The sequence below is a fragment of the Procambarus clarkii genome, chromosome 13, assembly GCF_040958095.1.
Source record: "Procambarus clarkii isolate CNS0578487 chromosome 13, FALCON_Pclarkii_2.0, whole genome shotgun sequence".
Lineage (NCBI taxonomy): Eukaryota > Metazoa > Arthropoda > Malacostraca > Decapoda > Cambaridae > Procambarus > Procambarus clarkii.
Window position 1 is genome coordinate 45,947,796 of NC_091162.1, and position 20,004 is coordinate 45,967,799.

A 20,004-nucleotide genomic window follows, 5' to 3' on the forward strand; every position below is an offset into this window, starting at 1 on the left:
TGTCTATGTAAATTCTTGGGATGATATTTTAAATGATGACGATTATTTCAATGAAGATATAATACTCATTTTAAATAACAACACTATTAAACTTAGTGAATTTCATAGGAGAATAAGCCCTAAATGTCCATTTTTGAAGGGCGAACCAGTAGGTAATATTCCTATTGAATTTTCATCTTATCTCATAGAACCCAAGTATATTAAGTATAATAAAGATTTGGAATTTGAATTAGATCAAAAAAACAAATTACCCAAGGGGATACTCTCGCATAAAACTCCACATCATGAAAAATATAGTGAGGTTAGAGTTCGCTTGTCTAGTTTCAAAGACTCGTGGCCACTTTCAATAAAACATCCCAGCCCAAAAGAGTTAGCCCAAGCTGGGTTTTTTTATAAAAAACCACCTCGTGGAGATGAAGTAATCTGTTTCTATTGCAATATGCATTTTCGAAATTGGAAAGAAGGTCATGATCCATGGATAGAACATGGGCGTTGGTCAACACAATGTTATTATATATTGATCATGAAAGGGCCTGATTTTATTAAAAATATACGTTCATCTACAATCACTAAATATCCCCCCAAAATATTTTCTAATGATATAATTATGCAAATGATGAACAAATTAGATATTTTAGTAACTTTATCTAAAAGTTACAAACGCGATATTATTAAAAGAGTATTTAAAGATGTAGTAATACTCTCTGGACGATCATTTAGATCATATGATCAAGCTATAGCTTTTATAACAAGATATTTATATTATAACCAAAAAAAATTTAAAAGGATTAAAATCATAGAAGAAAATAATCAAAACGAAAAAGATGAAGTTGGAAATATATGTTTAACCTCAATGAATAATGACACAGTAACATTAACCAGGACTTATAATGAGCCTAATACAACTACTTATTGTATATCTGATCCCAAATGTGATCAGATATTGAGCTTTACTATAAAGAATTTAGGACGTCAACAACTCACAGTTTCATCCGATTGTCAACATGATAAGAATTTAATTAATACACGCTGTAATATCTGCCAAGATAAAGAACGTTGTGTTCTCATTTTACCCTGTCAACATTTTTGTGTCTGTGAATTGTGTCTTTTACAACTTAGTAACTGTCCAATATGTCGCAATTTAATTAGTCACGTAACTAAAGTATATTTTTCTTAATCTGAAATAATTTAGAGTAAAGGAGTTATTAAAAATGAAATTAAAAATATATATCTCTTTGATTTATAAAACAACAAATGAAATAGGTTTAACTAATTATATCTTTCGTTTTACTTAAAAAAAAAATCGCCTAATGCTGTAATGATGGTATTGTGGTAATTGATAATTCTCCAATCTGAACTATTCATTAAATTCATGGTGACGTCCACCTAAACTAAAGTTCCCGTTCAAAATAATAAGGTTGCGACATAGCTAGCTGGTTGCCTAGAGCAGATGCAACACTGTGTCAGGTGAACAAGAGAATATGAAATTTACGAACAATGGCTGGCTTGTGCCAAACACAGCCAAAAATATGGATCCATTTATTTAGAAATGATTATAAAGTATTTTTTTTCTTAGAATAATAGCGAATTTTTTTTTTTTTTTTTTTTTTGACCTAAAATCTTCAACTGTTTATGAAAATATTTCTAAACTGGGGAAAAGGATAAAATTTTGGGGATACTGAAACCGAATGTTGGAATGTAGCTACTTTGTATAAAGAGATGGATACCTTCATAACAAAAATACATTTCAGTTTTTATAATTTGATTTATTAAATACAATTTTGTACAAATTTATTATAAAATTTTTTAGCTATCAGATATTCACGGAAGCTACATGTGACTGATTGGCAAGTAATCGGCCCAGTATTATAGATACCATTTAGCAATCCTTGTTCAGTTGTCACAGTCCCAATAATCACATCCACATGAGAACGTTTAATTAGAAGCTGTCGTCCAGCAAGATGATTATCATGTAATATTACTGGATGACCAAACATGTAATCACCTTTTTCATTATGAGATAAAACATTCATTCTGATGAGAGCGTCATATGTGTGCACTGGATCTCTCAAGTAAGACAAACAGGCGTTTACATAAGTATTTTGGGTTAAAGGAACCATGGATACTTTTTCCCAATACCTATCTAAATTGAAGAGGTTATAAATCATTTTATCTCCTTTACCATGGACATTAATAAGCATGTCCACTATTTTCTTCACTTTGTCTGTAATTATTTCTCTGAAGAATTTCTCATTATGGATACATTTTTTCTTGACAATTTTTTGTTGTTGTTTTTTTTTGGATGATACCATGACTATTATGATTGCCTTGGAACTTCCTGCCTCCTCTTATACAAAAGTATAATTGACATAAATCTATATCAGATTCCTTAAATATATATATGTGTGGTGAAAATAAAATTTAATTATCTTCTTTTAGCAACTGATGTGATAAAAATCTTTTCATCAATAACATTATAATATAGTTTGTATATTATTTTAAATTTTGAATTATATCCTAGTTAGTAGATGAATAATTGGTGTTCAGGGAGAAAAGTAATCTGTAATCCCCAACTCATTATGATATAATTCAAATTGGGGAAAAGGATATAATTTATAGTTTTATCTTATAAGATAAAGGTATATTATCATCTCAGAGGATTAGTTATAGTTTGCATTCTGTAATTGTATAATTTTTGTAGTGATGCTGAAATAGACTGTTGAAAATCTAAGAGTTGTGGAAGATTTAAAATCAGTAGTTAACAAGAGTAATAATATACACGATTTTTAGGATCTGGACCAGTGAACATGGATGGTAGTGTGAAGTAAGTGTGACCGAAGTTTATTAGGGGGTACTTCTTTCTTAATGTTGATGATGTACTCTGGGTCACCTGATCTAAAAAAAATAATAAATATTATGGCTGATAAGACAAGCTGAATAAGTCAACCTAAGCTTAGTTTAATATAAAACTCGACCAAAAAGATAGTGGAAAGTGTTCTTCACAACCAGACGCCCTGGAGTCTGGCTGAGGTAACCTCGCTGTATATAAGATGGCGCGTGTCGCCGTCGTCGCCACCACAGTGTTCAAAACCACAGCAGTATAACCAACATCCTACAAGAAAACTCATTCTCATACAGCTACAGAACCAGCTATTTGAGAGAATTAATTATCTGCAGTAGAATAATAAGAATATACTGCTCATACACGTTTGACAGGGCCGGCGCCTGCTACTCTGACAGCATCTCGTACTGGGTTTTGTATATGTACAGAAGAGTATGGAAGGGGAAGTATTCAAGATAATAGTCTTGTGTCTACTAGTTTCCACGAGAGTTGAGGCTGACACAATGGTCGGTCCCGAGAAGATCAAGGTCAAGGTCAAGGGGGACACTGCCGATTACATCCAGATGTCTGCTAATAATAACCTCATTGTTGCACATCAGAACCAACAAGCAGCTGCAGGTAAGATCAGTCATCCATATATACACACATACTCCAATTGAAAGTTTATTTAAAGTCAATAGTTATGACAAGATTCTTAGACACATTAAGTAAGATAACACAAATCAAGTGGTAATTTCTATATAAGAGACACAAAATATTAACCTTACTTACGCCTTATTATCTGTTTTACAGGACTGTTTCTATCAGCAACGTATGATTCTGTCTCTCCGGTCAGTCACTCTGCCGGCTTCCCCAGTGCAAAAGAGGAAGAAGAAGAAGAAGAAGAAGAAGGAAGAATAAAGTTATTTACCGATTGCATAACACACATTCTTCACTTACTCCAATTCTAACACAGGTTATGTCCTTGAGGCAAAGAGCTAGTTTTTTTATAGCTGAGATGATTTCCAGTCACTGCAGTTATTTTTCCTTGTGGCAAAGAGCCAGTTTTTTTATGGCTGAGGTGATTTCCAGTCACTGCAGTTATTTTTCCTTGTGGCAAAGAGCCAGTTTTTTTTTATGGCTGAGGTGATTTCCAAGTCACTGCAGTTATTTTTCCTTGTGGCAAAGAGCCAGTTTTTTTTATGGCTGAGGTGATTTCCAGTCACTGCAGTTATTTTTCCTTGTGGCAAAGAGCCAGTTTTTTTTTATGGCTGAGGTGATTTCCAGTCACTGCAGTTATTTTTCCTTGTGGCAAAGAGCCAGTTTTTTTTATGGCTGAGGTGATTTCCAATCACTGCAGTTATAGAGAGCTAGTTTACTAGTGTCACAACAATTATTTCCCTGTGGCAAAGAGTCAGTTTAATAAATAATAAGGCTTAGGTGAATGTATATTATTAAACAAGCATATTTAACAATAACAATATTTTTTTTTTTTTTAAATTTCTTCAATATTTACCATGGATGTACATTTGTATGCTAAGTTAATATTTGCTAACATTAAATCGTCATGATAACGTTGAAGGTATTTTGATCCACAGATAACTCCACTTTCATTTTCATTTTTTTCTGTTTCTGTTTCATTATTTTGAATAGTTTCCAATTCAATGTGTTTCATGTCTGAGCGTATTTGAGTCAATTCTGTATGAATTCGAGCAGCTCCTATACTACGGAATGATACAAGTTCCATGGGTCCTGTGGAAAGACCACCACGTCGTCCTCGAACTGGTGCTCCGGTCAGTTCAGAAAATACAACTTCATCTGCTCGTGAAGTGTGCATCGTAGCATTTGCGCGGTGATTGGTAACACACATATAAGAACCTTCATATAAACTAGCTAAAACTGGCTCATTATCTCTATTTAAATATGGTTCACCCGTATAGGGATTCATAAGGATTCCAGTACAAGTTTTTCGACCCCACTGTAGATGTTCAATAACATTTTCAAAAGTGAGAGTAAAAGCTGCATCCATGTAATTCAAATTATCAAAGGTATTGCAATATAAATCTGGAGCTTGTCTTTTAAGTGAATGAGGGTTAACTAAAACATCAATGGGTACATTTGATGAAAACATATCACCCTGACTCATTAATTTAATGTAAGGCATATCCTGTTCACTAACTAATCGCCCAATTACACCTTTTTGTGAAGTGGGTGTTTGTAACTTATCACCTAAAGATGGTATATATGGTGACACTGTTATCAGAGAAAAACGCCAACTTTGTAGTACTGGTAAATCTACACTATCTATTTTAAAGTACCTAAATGTAATGTAATTAGGATGATGTTCTTTAAAAGCTAAAGAATATTGAGATTTCTTCAACCGTTGTTGCCGTTCAAGGGAAGGGTGGTGTGGATCATTTACTGTAACTCGGTAGTCATTTCGACTCCCTTTTCCATTCTTCGTCCCTGTGGATACTGGAACAGAATCGTCATATATAGGCTCTTTTAAATCCCCAATTTTACCATTCCAAATAAGAGCAAGAGTATTGGCATCTATGTGAACGAATTCTATTTCTCCATTTGTAAAATTAAGCAAACTATTATCTTCTTGACACTTGGGATTAACCCCTTTTAAAATTCCCAACTGAACACCACGTTGAAGTGGGGTATGCTGATCAAAATAGGTCTGACAAAAAGTTGGTAGTGCATTCTGTCCTGATCCATAATTATATCGAACAATTGATGTTTCATAAGAAACACCTGAAAATAACCCACGGTCTATACTATCTTGTTTTACTGTAATACTGTCTTCGGGATTGTGCCAGTTTACTACTGCCACCATAGGATTTTGACAAGGAATGGGTAAAAGTTTACTCATTCGAGATGTTGTGTATAATGTATGAATAACTGTCTTTTGATGAATTTCACCTACAGAATGAGTATTGACAGAAATACCAGCATAATGACGATACGATTGCAGACTGTTACTAATTCGAGGGGGATGGGCAGCATTAGGACGGCTAATCGCTCGAGCATTTGGCCCCATAATATTAGGTATTTTTTCCCGGTCATAACCAATATAGAGTAATTCAAAATCCTCTTTGAGATCACTATTTTCTTTTCTGAGAAAAATCTGAGGTTGCATTTGAGGTGGTAAATAAAAAAATGGATTAGCCTCCATTTGAAAAGTGTCTATTTCCTTAGACGTATAGAGTTGGCCATTGGGTAAAATTTTATAAGACATACGTGGCAGACTGGTGCATATCCACAGTTGATTTTTTTTGTATTCTAATAATTCTATACAGGCGATATTTAATTTCAAAATATATTGAACAAATCGGTATAAATTGTCTACTCCAAATAAACAAACATATTCCCATTGAACTAGAGGCAAATGAGGAAAAAAATGTTGAGCTGCAGAACCATTCTTGATCGAATCTAATGGGAAATTAAACAGTTTATTATGAATAATTATATAGACATATTTAGATTCTAACTGATCAAGTTGTGAAGGATTTCCCACTTGTCTTAGTTGAGGGAGATATGTAAATAAGAATTTATCAGGTTGTGAATTACACATGCTGGTAGAGGCGATTATCACATCAGGTATCATTTCTAATATGATACCACATCGTTGAGGAGTATCAGGTGTATTGAGTAAATCAATGAAACCGACCTCACTTACCGTTATAGATTTAGGCTCTTTGGCTTTGGAATCTTTAGGCAATAATTTTTGTAATCCACATGCCACCAGACATATATTGGCATATGAATTAGATGAATAATTCCGACTAAACCGACCAATTTTATTCCATTCATTATTCCCGCTATTATTAAATGAATTACCACCATTATTTTCATTTAAAGTATTTATACTTGCAGAATTGCTTAATATTTTTGTTTGCGTAATACTCTCATCAATATGACCACACCGAATAGCAGTGGCTTTAACTTTCAAAGGATTAATTGCAATCATAGCTACTCGTGGTCCTGATAATTTTAATCTTATATCATTGTTCCCTTCATTCATATTATTATTATTATTATTATTATGATTGGATGTATAATTTTCCAAAATTTTAAGATTATTTTTGTTAGCATCGCTCCTTTTTAATCGATAATATTCCATTAAAACTGTTAAATTTTCTTGAGAAAGTGAATGGTTAAGATCTTTCAAAATTTTAACCACCTTGTTATGGAGTAGTGTAGCATTTACTTTGCGTATAGCTAGATTTAAAAAACAATTAATAAATATTTCACCAGTTGTAAAGATTGCCATATTTCCTAAATGATTAATATCCTGGTTTATATAGGAAGAGAGAAAAGGCCATTTTTTAATCTTAGATTCTTCATAAATAATAACTGCTTTTTCTTTCCTGCTAAAATGAGGACGTCGACGATCTGGCCATATTATCGACTTGATGGAACATACAGATTCACTCACAATGAAATTGCCCGGATAAACGTCAAAGGGGAAGTTTTCACATATAAGACATTTAAACGGGAAATGTGTATTTGGGGGGATTAGCCGATTACTTTGCCAGCACTTCCATTGTTCATAATCAATAGGTCTCTCAGGATCTTCTACCAACATTTGCCACATTTGACCACTTTTCATTACAGGCACTGCAAAATTATACTTGGCATAATCTGCTAGTCGTTTGTCATTATCCCATTCAGGAAGTTGTAGTCCTACCCCTAGTACCAATTTGCGATCTAGATAATATTTTATAAATTGGGATTCATCACTTTTGGATTTTAGTAGATATGGTTGATTACTCAGATGAAATGTTATGCCAGGGTAAATTTTAAATAACTTTTCAAAACTATCATTTTCGATTTGAAGCTTATTGTAGAGACTGTGTCTAAGAAATAATTCTAATTCAGCATCGGCTGAATCAATGATCGAACATTTAGGACAGGGTTTAAGGTTTCCACCAGGTAAAGCCCATTGTCGATGCCGATAATTGAAAATACCTCTTGTGTTAATCATTATTATATAATAATTATATGAAAATGAAATGTAATTTATATTTTAGTTAATAAAAAAAAATATATATTGTAAGTATCTTTTATCCCTGGAATTGAAATACATAGTAAATAGATTTTGTTGAGATTTTTATTACAACAAAAGTCTTAAAACGTAAATAAAATAAAAGTGTAACAGTTTAATTTTAATTTGGCCTATAAACAATTATGTATTTTTTTTTTTGTTTTTTTAGTCGTTACGATTTGAAATATCAATGAGCCATCCTGCTATTATTTTACTAAGGATAGGTTTAATCAAAAATATAGTTAGTAAAATAATTATTCCCAAAATCCAATTATTTTCCCAAAGACTTACTAAAAATAGAATAAAAATAGTTATTATTAATATTTTTTCCATCTGATAATTTATGTATGAAGTTATTTTCTTTTCTTTTAATGATCTTATTTCTGTTTTAAAAGAAGGAATTTCAGTTTCTATTGCAGCATTTTGATGGTCACTTATAATTTCAGTCTCTAATGGATCTTCATTTTCTCTGGATGGTGATGAAGAATGTGTGAGATTTCTTTTTCTTGTTCGTATAGAATTTTCATGGATTAAATTGGGTGGTATACTTAGTGTGTCCCAATGTCATTGTTTTCCTATTTTTTATAGTATAAAAAAAGTTATGTAGAACCTACGAGTGTGTGTACGGATGGTGTGAGTGGTAGGTAGGTAGGAAGGATATAATGAGGAAAGTAAAGTTTATTATTTAGGTAGAACCCAAACGAGTGTGTACTTGCTGCAGACAGGAGGGATGGTGTGGGTGGTGGGTAGGCAAAAGGGATACGATGAGGAAAGTTAAAGTTTATTATTTGATGCTTAATGCAAATATTCTTTCTCATCTTCTAAGTTATCATCATTGAGTGAGGGCTAGGGAAGGTGCCAAAATCTTTCTCCATATATCTCTAACAAAACTACCAATTCTGCCTCACCTTCATCCCCTCATAAATGGGAGGATGATGATCTTCACCTTCAATCGACAGCTTCATTATCCAAAAACCTTACATCTCAGCTCGTCACAACCTTACCTAAAGCATCAAACAACAGCAATATTAATCAGATAAGTACAACCCTCTCCCTGCGCCAGAGAACCAAGAAGATTCATCGTCACTGATATTATTGAATTCAGACACAGAAAGTTTATCAGAAGGAAATGGTTGTGGTAAGTAATTTGTATTTTAGTTTTAGTTTTGGACATCAAAATATATTTATTATTTGAAATTTGTTGAAAATTAAGCTATTAAAAATGATTGTTCCTGGTTTCATGGGTTTACGAAAATCCTTGAAAAATCATAAATTCATTATTTTAATTTTCAGGGATTGGTGAACAGATGAAGTTAAAGATGTAAAGTCCAACAACAGTCTTTCCGAACTTCATAGAAGCCGCTCTTCTCCCAACTATATGTGATTGTAAATACTTAGTTATGGTGTTTTTCTTCATGTTACTTGATTTGAAGATTTTTCAGAGACTGACTCTGATAAGCACCTCAATCAATAGCTATTTGAATGATAACATACTGTTTCGTATAGTACTTTAAGATTGATAGAAATATTTTTAATATATGAGAGAAGGAGTTTGAAAAAATAGAGAGACTGATTTCATTCCACATCCTAGTTATATTGTATTTTAGTAAGCAATATAAAATTCGACAGTTTGGTCGAATACAATTGAACAATTTAAATAAATGGCAACGAACATATATAATCATGGTTTTATTGGAATTTTGTCCTAAACAATTGTATTTGGAATGGTAAATAGAAAACTAAATTTCTATAGTATTTTTTTTTTAGAAGGGCATAAAAGGAGATTAATTCTTTTTTTTTTTTAGTCTTATAAAACTTAACAATGAATCGACGTCAACAAATTTGTAAAGACTTTGTCGATGACATAGTTCAGGAGGTGATTGAACCATTAAGTAATCTAGGTTCTGGGTCTGATAAAAATGTGGATATTAATTTTATTGTTTTAAAAATGAAAGAAGATCCCTCTAAATTTGTAAATACATTACTGGATTCTGTTACTAATAATATATTAGACTATTATTATAATAGAAGTCAAAATGTACCAATGTCAACTGTTCCATCACCCAAAAGAAAGATAAAAAAAAAACACATATATTATCAAATGAAGAGGATGAATTAATTAAAATTGAAATTTTAGGGAAAGCAGTTTTAAACATTTTTTCTCTTCATAATGAATATAATCGTATTAAGGATAGTATTGTAAATCAACATATGCAATCAAAATCACCCAAAAAACAAAAAATACAGTTACCACCAATATTAAAGGACGATGAAACTGTAGATATGATCAAACTCTTCAATTCCTTCCATTCAACCGTTTTGAAATACCTTTTGAAAACAATACATAAAATAATTACAGAAGTTTATGGAATAAAACTCTGTGAAGATTTAACTAAGCTAGTTAATTCTAAAAGTTATCCATATTTTTTATTTGAATATTTTCTTAGACATCAATCATCAAGCGACGATATTAAACGGCAGTTAGAGTGTCTTAAACATTCAAGTATACTAGTCTATAACTGGATAATTCAAAATTGTATTGATATTAAAATTAAACCCGAAAATGAAAGTTAAATGTAATTTAATAATCGATGAAATATTAGCAAATGCTATTTTTGTAAATGGTAGAGAAATTCTACAAAATAAAATTTTAATGGCCTATGCAGCTCATAAATATTCGATGTTTAAAAACAATGGTAAATTGTATTCTGCTACGGAAATTATACATTCATGTATCAAGACTAATCGTAACCTACCCCCTCATAAAATTTCTATTTCATTTGAGGCTATAATGAGGGTAGGACAGAATACTGACCAAAATTTAATTTGTAAAAATACTCATTTTGTAGAAGAACGTGAATGTCGGCGTCATGTGGATATTGCACATCCACTTATTCAAGCTCATTTAGCTCCCTTGGGTGAACTATCCATACAATATATTTCTAGGGTTTTAGAAATGCGGATTGGAGACTATCGCCTAATTATTGAACCACAACAGAATAGATATTTTATTCAATATAAGAAATTCCGTGACAAAAAAGTGGTTTTTCGTTTAGATTCCCTCACATTAGAATTTGTTTATATTAGTGATGAAGGGGAATCTTTTTACGATGCCCAGTATATACAACATAATAGTAGTGATGATAGCAGTGGGGAAAGCATGTTAGTAGGTATGGCTAGCTTTCTTGATGGAAGTGATCTTTGTATAAAAACAACTTACCTCCTAGATTATTCAACCAAAACAGTTCTATATCATCGATACATTCCTAATGATCATACCCAAATATTCCCTTTCACTTTAGAAACAGAAGATTTACAACAAAGTGAGACAGGACCTGCTTTAACAATGAATACTGAGGGTGTACCTACAATATCACCGCCTTCGGGAACTTCAATTTACTGGTATACTTCTTGGAGATTAGAAGCTCAACTTCCTTTAAATCTTAGTATGTATCAACATGTTCATGAAGATAGTACTCCCCATCATCCAACTCCGTCTGAAAGTTTGAATCAATCTCCTGTTTATATATTCCCTAAGTTGGATGGTAATAATGGAATTTTACGTTTTTACCCAAGTCATTTTGTTATTTCAAATCCTCTGATGTTATCGACATCACATCCACATTTAATACCCCAACATATTCTCCATTCTTTGATCGATTTCATTTTTACAGTAGAAACTGATCTATACTCTATAAACAATAATTCATCTTCCTTTATGGTACATAATTATCGACCAGTTGCCATTATAGACATTGTCTCTACGGCTTTTAATGCTGCAGAAAGGATGAATATATTACAAGTATTACGAGCCCATTTTAGAAATGATTTAGCACCTTATTACATTTTCTTTCAAGGGGAATTAAGCATATCCAAACCATCAATATCCCCATCATTACCATTTGAAAATTTTCATGATGGTGAGATATATGAGGTGTTGTTAAATAACAACAGAAACATTATAAAGGTTTGCCGACATCGCCCAGATAAATCTCGAGCGAATCCACTTAAAACAGTTAATATTATATTGGGTATTCAAAAGTTAGAAGAAAGTTTTTTGGAAGTATAATCAGGAGTACGCTTGTGCTGGAAGAAGAAGGATAGGTGGATGGTTTGTTGTTCAGGGAGGAATCATTGTGATTTAATGAAATCCATAACTATAAATAATTTTTATTATTATACTCCATATTAATACAGTTTAGAAAAGAAATTATATTCCTAACTAGCTAGTTAGCTAATTTGTTATTTTTTTACCATATTCGACAATATGATATATGTGTGATTGGTAAGAGGAATGAACATTTTCATGACGGGTTTGTAAGAAAAAAAAGGGTGACTGGTTGCGGACCGGACCGAGGGGTTGCTGGGCCCCGGGGTTGTCCTAATATGGCCTCAAGCAATTTGACCACCACCACCAGGACCAGGACCTTCAAGAACAATACTTCCACTACTAGAACCAGAACCTCAAAAAGCACCACCACCACCACAGCCAGGACCAGAACTACCAAGAGCATCACCATTACCGCCAGGACCAGTGCATCCAAGAGCGCCATCATCACCGCCGCCATAACTTGTGCCTCCAAGAACAACACCACTAAGGCCATTGCTGCAAGCACCAGCTTATCCATTGTAATCTGTGATAGAATGAGAGAAAGATATTCTTTATCTGTATATTTATAATGGTTTCACGAAATTAATCACAGATAGGATGGGGTGGAGAGCCAAGTGCAAGTACCATTAAAAAAAAGTATCTATCTTACATTATTAAGATGAAATTTGGGAAAATCATAGATACCACTACTCACACTTTATCCACACACACACACCAGTGACAACGCCTACCAGAACCCCCATCATCATCATCTTCTTGTAAATCATCGCTGTTGTTATTTATTTGAAAATTATGCATTTTTTGTTTCAATTATATACATTCAAAATTCCCACCTATGTCTTTTTCTTACTCAAAATGTAACATATTTTTTTTTTTTTTTTTAAGTGATTTTTTCTTATAAAGAAAAATCTATTGTAAATGGGATATAAAAAACTATGAATAAAAAATATAGAAATTTTCCTTTGGGAAAATTTAAGAGTAAATTAGAATATCGTGTATATAAATCTATATTTTATCATTTAACAAGAAAACAAAAAAATAATAATATCAAAGTAGATATAAACAAAAGAGGACTATTAAAAAATAACAAACTATTTGAAATTGATATATATTTCTCAGATTTACAATTAGGTATAGAAATTCAAGGTCCTACTCATTATATTAGACATTGAACAAATTAACAGAGATTTAAAAAAAAAAAATGTTTAATAAAATTGGGATTATTTTGTTATATGTAGGATTTAATACTGTAAAGCATGATATACTAACTTGTTTAAATATTATTACTAAAAAGATAATTAGTTAAAAAATAAGGTATGTAAATCAAATCATATATAGATTTTTCAAGGAAATCCGGCTGAGTCGGTCCATTTATCAGCTGGGCAAGTCTATTGTAATGTATATGATGACAGGATGTAAGAGAGATACCCACACTATCTTGTGCATTCTAATAAGGGACGGAGAGGAGATAAGTCGGTCTAAGCTGGGTTAAGAGTTACTCCAACGCGCATCTTTAGCTAATCCTCAAAATCATCTCTTGAAGGTATTATATGAACATTTACATTATTTATATCAAAAAATCATAATCTTGTTATTTAACATTGTATTATATATATATTTCTGAGCTTATAATATACAAAGACCTATTTTTTTGGTCATTTTCAGATAATTATAAAATGATGGTGATGTTGGTGGTATTGTGGGTGTTGGTTGTTGGAACTGTATTCAATCAATCAATCATCGTGGGAGTGTGATTCTTTATTTATGTTTTCTTTTCAGACATGAACCTAAACGTGTACTTGTCAAATAGAGGATAATGGAGGAGAGAAAAGAAAAATGAAAAAGGAAGTTCAATTTAATCCACATATAACGATACGATATTTATATGTATGGGCATATGCCTATCAGAAAGCTAGAATAGATGGTAAAATGTGGAACACAGCTGCTGCAGATCGGGATCGTTTCAAGATGCGATGTGTGAACACTTCAAAAATTCTAAATGATGCAAGAATATTTGACAAGGATCATAGAGAAAAGGTTTATTTAGAGCGAATAAAAGAGATATAGAAATTAAATATCCTTTATTTAATTCCTATCTTATAAAATTTAGTAGTATAGAGGGGGGGGGGACAAAAACTGGTTGTATCATTTTATTTAAAAGTTAGGTAACCACCTAACACTAGGACAATTTGTCTTAACATTATATTATATTGATCATGTCTTCGTTATCCATCTGACCATTACTATAACACCAATATATCAACATAATAAATATTAACAAAGCCAAAACTTTGTGAATTTTACACATCATCTCATTTTCATTGATTATTCACACATCATCTCATTTTCATTGATTGATTTACTTCCCACATCTTGTTTGTTAGATGAAGATTGACTTCAAGAAACAAATAATATTTTAAACTAACACTTGGAGAGAGAGAGAGAGAGCAGGTCTAAATAAACCCTTGCTCTTCTTGTTGAGGGTAGTCACCTACTACTCAGGCAGTGTTATTGTGCTGGGTTTTTCTTTGACAAAACACATCCCAGTGAGCCATCCTTTTCTCTTCCCTTCATTGAAAATATATAAATATATAACATAGGGTAGGAGAAAAAGAGAGAGAGAGAGAGAGAGAGAGAGAGAGAGAGAGAGAGAGAGAGAGAGAGAGAGAAATATATTCTCAAATGGTTATTGATCAGTTAAATAATTACAAAAACATAATGAAAATACGTCACAAATAACTGAGTAAGTAACTATAGCCTCTCAAGTCTGTATCAGTCTGACTGGATTGGTATATAAGAGAGTTTGCCAGGCTATGCAAATCATTACAGGTTCGCCATACTTCATGGACACTTCATTCTGAGTAGTAAAACAACAATCACACAATCTAAAGCACATTCAACATTTAATGTTTCTTCAACCCCAACCCCATACGTATGTTATATAATTTACTTAAGTCTATTATAACAAAGTTAATTATTAAGTAATAAAAATAAAGTATATCATATTACTATAATGTAATAAGAGTCAATGTATATATTATAAATCAGAATAATTATATAAATTAATTTATTTTATTTTATTTTCAGGTGGAAGTGAGATAATTCTCTTAGAGATGTCACTTGATCAAACAAAAACCCATACAACAAACAACTTTTTTTTATGTGATGTATGTGGAAAAAAATATAGTACAATAAGAACACTAACAGTCCATTTCACAACTCATACAAAGAAGACTATCCTTTTTACAATTCATACCGGTAAAACTCCAAAGTGCAGTGAATGTGAAAAAACAAACAAACAACACATTAGAGAAAAATGGTTTTCATGTGATGTATGTAGAAAAAAATTCCTTAAAAAATGCGACTTGACTAGACATATGGGAACACACAGAGTAAAACGGTTAAAATGTCAATTGTGTGGGAATAGATTTAGGGATGAATATAACTTGACCCTACATTTGAAATCAATACACATGATTCAGCCTTTGAAAACAAATAGTGAAAAAAAATATGATATATGTGGAAACAAACAGCAAATCAGTCCCAAATCTTTAAACAACTGTTTTACTTGTTTTGAATGTGGAACTGTATTTAAAAGCATAACCAGCCTGGATGAACATTTGTTGGAACAGTTTACCAAAGATATATCAGCTTTAGATTTGATAACTCCAGACATTCATTTTCAGACGTTTTTTGAAAACTAAAAAGTGTATTGGAACATTGACCAAATCTTTAAACAACTTTTTTACTTGTTTCTGGTGGTAACTGGCACCTCAAGGAACATATAAAAGGAGTAGAAATATTAATGAGATTATTAATTCTGTCGGAGTGAGAGTAAACACAGATATATATCTCTCCTACCTGAACTTCTTTTCTATTACCACCACATTTTCTTGGCATATATTATGTTCATTTTGGATCTACACTAGCTGCTGGATATGACTTGTACAGGTATAGTTGGAATTTACTTTTTTTTTTTTTTAATTTATGACTTATTTAGATTTAAATATATTTTAATTACCACATATATTTTAATATATTTTAATTAACAATCTACCTTTTGCTTCAGTGCTGCCTACGATGTTACTGTGCCAGCACAAGGAAAAGGTGTAATCAAGATAGATATTCAAGTAAAAGTACCAGAAGGTTGTTATGAAGAATAGCTCCAAGATCTGGTCTTACTTTTTTTTTTTTTTTTTTTTTAATCACATTGATGTTAGGGGTGGTGTCATTGATAGTGAAATGTTTCTGTGGTTCTCTTCAATTATTCTAAAGTATATTTTATTGTGAAAAAGAGAGATCGAATTTCACAACTGAATTTGTGAACGAATATTTATTCCTAATTTGTTAGAGGAAGTTTAGGACATTGAGCATACCAAATGCCCCTGTGCCGCAAACTTTTTTTTTTTTTGAATCAACAGAAATTAGTAGTAGTAGTAGTAATCAAACAACTAGCTAAATATACAGTGTGAATTAGTGATTCTCAACGATTACAGTGATAAGAGTGAGTAACTTATGTGTTAATGAAATGACTGAGGCGGTCTGCCTAAGGAGGCGGTTGTTATTTCCTAAAACATGCCTACTGAACTTCAATGAAAAGATGGTGTGGACTGTACGTTTAGCTATGGAGTATTCAGATTTTAAACCAGTGTTCAAGGAGGGTCAGGGTCTTCAGCAGCCATATATCACAGTTGGAACAGAAGAGGCAGTTAAACATTTAACTACAGATGGCTTTCAGAATATTGTGATGGTTGTTCCAGAAGAAGGTATTTTCACAAAGGTCATACTTTTCAAATATCCAACTTACTTGGATCCCGATCATCTCCTTTACAATGACAGTGTTGTTTGGGTAAAGAGAAACATTGTTCATTATAAAAAACAAAGTCAGGTTATAGCTTTAATAAAAGGTGAGGCTCCTAAAAAAATTTTTGTACAAGGACTAGGCTATAGAAAAGTTTCAAAATACCAAGAGAAGCCAAAATTATGCCTGAAGTGTTATTATTGGGGGCATTTGGTTTTGAAATGTCAGTACGACCCCAGGTGTAAGTACTGTGGTAATAAACATGACTCTAAAGAGTGTACAAACAAACAAAAATTTCCATTTTGTTGTAATTGTAGAGGTAAGCATACTCCTTGGTCTTATCTATGCCCCATGAATCCTATAAATGCTGTTGCAGGGGGGTGGTATTCTGCCAGCTAAGGGGAAACAAACTAGCTAGGCCCACACAACTGAAAGTCCTAAAGTCCTGTAGTATACAAATGTAACCTAATTACTACTATTATATTGAATTTTTTGTAGTAACTTTACTAAACTAATCTATGCCTTTGAGATATGTATGTATGTATGTAAGCATCTTTCCCATTCAAAACAATCTATAATTAACAAATTACAATGTTCGATAATTAAAGGATAATTGGATTAATAAAAGAAAACAAATTAAAATAAATATTTTTTTTGATTTATAGAGGGATATAAAAGAGGAGGTACTCCTGTTCAATTCACTTGACACAGATGTCAGTAGCATATTATATACCTTGGGCAAAAGTTTATGTTGTGACCACCGGGCACACTGATTACCTTTGTCGACATGAACAATTTGAGAAAGAATGAGTCAAATAAAAGAAGGTGGTTATCACTCAGACGAGATATGAAGCCAATCTTCATAGACAGGATGAATGACTGGTTCAGGGAATACCAAATCCCAGAAGATATTGATACATTTGTTGATGACCTTAATCACCAAATTGAAAGTTGTCTTAGAATTCAGCGCCGTACGCCTCGACGAAGACCCCCTCGGAAGAAAATGCCTCGAGGCAAAGATCCACAGAGTAAAGCTGAAGAATTAATTCACATGTGGAGTAAGGCAGCATCCTCATCCTCCCTCTCAACGGAAATCGTCATGGAACAGCTCCTGCTACAGAATGACAGAAGAACTAGAATAGCGAGAGCACAGTCTAGTGAGGACGAATATGGAGAACCTATCACAGCCCAGGAAGTAAGGGCGGCTGTTAAGAGAGGTAAAATTACAGCACCTGGTGAGGATGGCATTACCTACGACATACTTAATGCACTGTGTGAAGTGCCTGGGAATCCACTACTCCTATTGTTTAACAAATCATTCCTAAATGGAGTTCTGCCCACACAATGGAAACACGCCAAAATTGTTCCCATACCAAAACCGAATTGACCCTGGCAATTACAGACCTATCAGTCTCGTGTCATGTACTTGCAAGATGCTGGAAAAGATCATCCTAAAACGACTGTTACACAAAATAGGTAGGTTTGGGGAAGGAGTCAATGGATATGTCAAAGGACGGAGCACAGCCAATTGTATAATTAATTACCTGGTTAATGACACGGCTAGGTACTCTGTATTTGTTGACATAAAAGGAGCCTTCGACAAAGCCCAGGGAATTGCGATCCTGGACGAGCTTGCATGTATGGGTGTCAAGGGGAGACTCATGAAATGGATTGAAGACTACCTCACAGGGAGGAAAGCTAAGGTCTACTTCAATGGAGCAATCTCAAGAACAATGAATATGGAACTCGGGACCCCCCAAGGAGGAGTCTTAAGCCCTACACTATTCAATGTACTTATGAATGCAATTGCCAATATTGATTTTCCTGAAGGAACACAACTAGTGGGATATGCAGATGATGTCCTAATACAAGCTCCCACCTTTGATAAAATAAAACAGGCCATTGAACTCCTCGGAAGGAAATGTATTGAGCTCGGTTTCACTCTCTCCACAAACAAGACAAAAGCATACTCCCATCGCAAGCGGAGAGAAAATGAAGAACTGCAAATTAATGGTGTAACACTTGAATGGGTTGACCACTATCGGTACCTTGGCGTCACTGTCGGTTCAAACAAGGGAAAGAAAGAGGAGCTCAATCAAATCATAGGAACATGCAAAAGTCGACTCAGGGAACTGAAACTGAAAGCTATGACTTGGAATGATGGCCATGGAGCCTCTATTGCTGTACTTAAAATGATGTACACAAACTATGTACGCTCCGTCATTGACAACGCAGCACCTGTTTTATGTACTTATTCACAAAGTGATATGAATAGGCTAGAAAGCATACAGGATGAAGCCATTTCAATCATTCTTGGAGTTCCAAAGAAAAAAACTGCTGAAATGTCCAATCTACAAAAAGAGTTATTATCCCTTCCCAGTATTAAAGAAAGAATTGTGGAACTGAATGCTAAGCTTGCAATTAGGATTGCCAGAGATCCCCATTATAATGACATGGCTAAAAAAAAATTGAGCTCTGTGCTACTTTCAGGGGGAAACAAGAGAAGCAAAAAATGGCATCACAGAGCAGTCGGCTACCTTGAAGATCTTCACCTACTTCAACAAGCTCGTGAGCTCATGCCTGTAGAAAGATTACCTCCCTGGGTGGATCCCCTGAATGACTCGTGCAGGATTATCATCAATGATATGGTAAAGAAAAAAACCAACATGGTACCCAAAGAAATAAGCCACAAGTATATTAAGGAAATTTATAATGAAGCTGGAGATGAACTAGATCAAATCTTCACTGATGGGTCATCTAATCCTATTAATGGCCGGGCGGGTGCAGCATACACTGTAATTAAGAAGGATGATGTATTTTTTCCACCAAAAAATGAGGAAAAAGCGCGCATTGAGAACTATACCTCTTCAACACAAGCAGAGTTAACTGCCATTGCTATGGCGTTAAGGTATATTATTGAACAGAATACTACTGGTGCAGTGATTTGCACCGATTCGAGAGCAGCACTGCAAAGCCTAAATAAAGATCGGGACGAGAATCTTTCAATAGTCGCTGAAATTAAGAGAGTTGTGAAGGTACTAACCAACCAGGGAAGAGTTGTCAAGTTCCTGTGGATTCCCTCCCATGTTGGAATCTATGGAAATGAACGCGCAGATGTGTTGGCAGCTGAAGGCGCTGAGGGAGACCATATTGAATACTTCATACCCAAGACTCTTCTAGAAATTAGAAGTATTATTAGGGAACATCATCGTCATCTC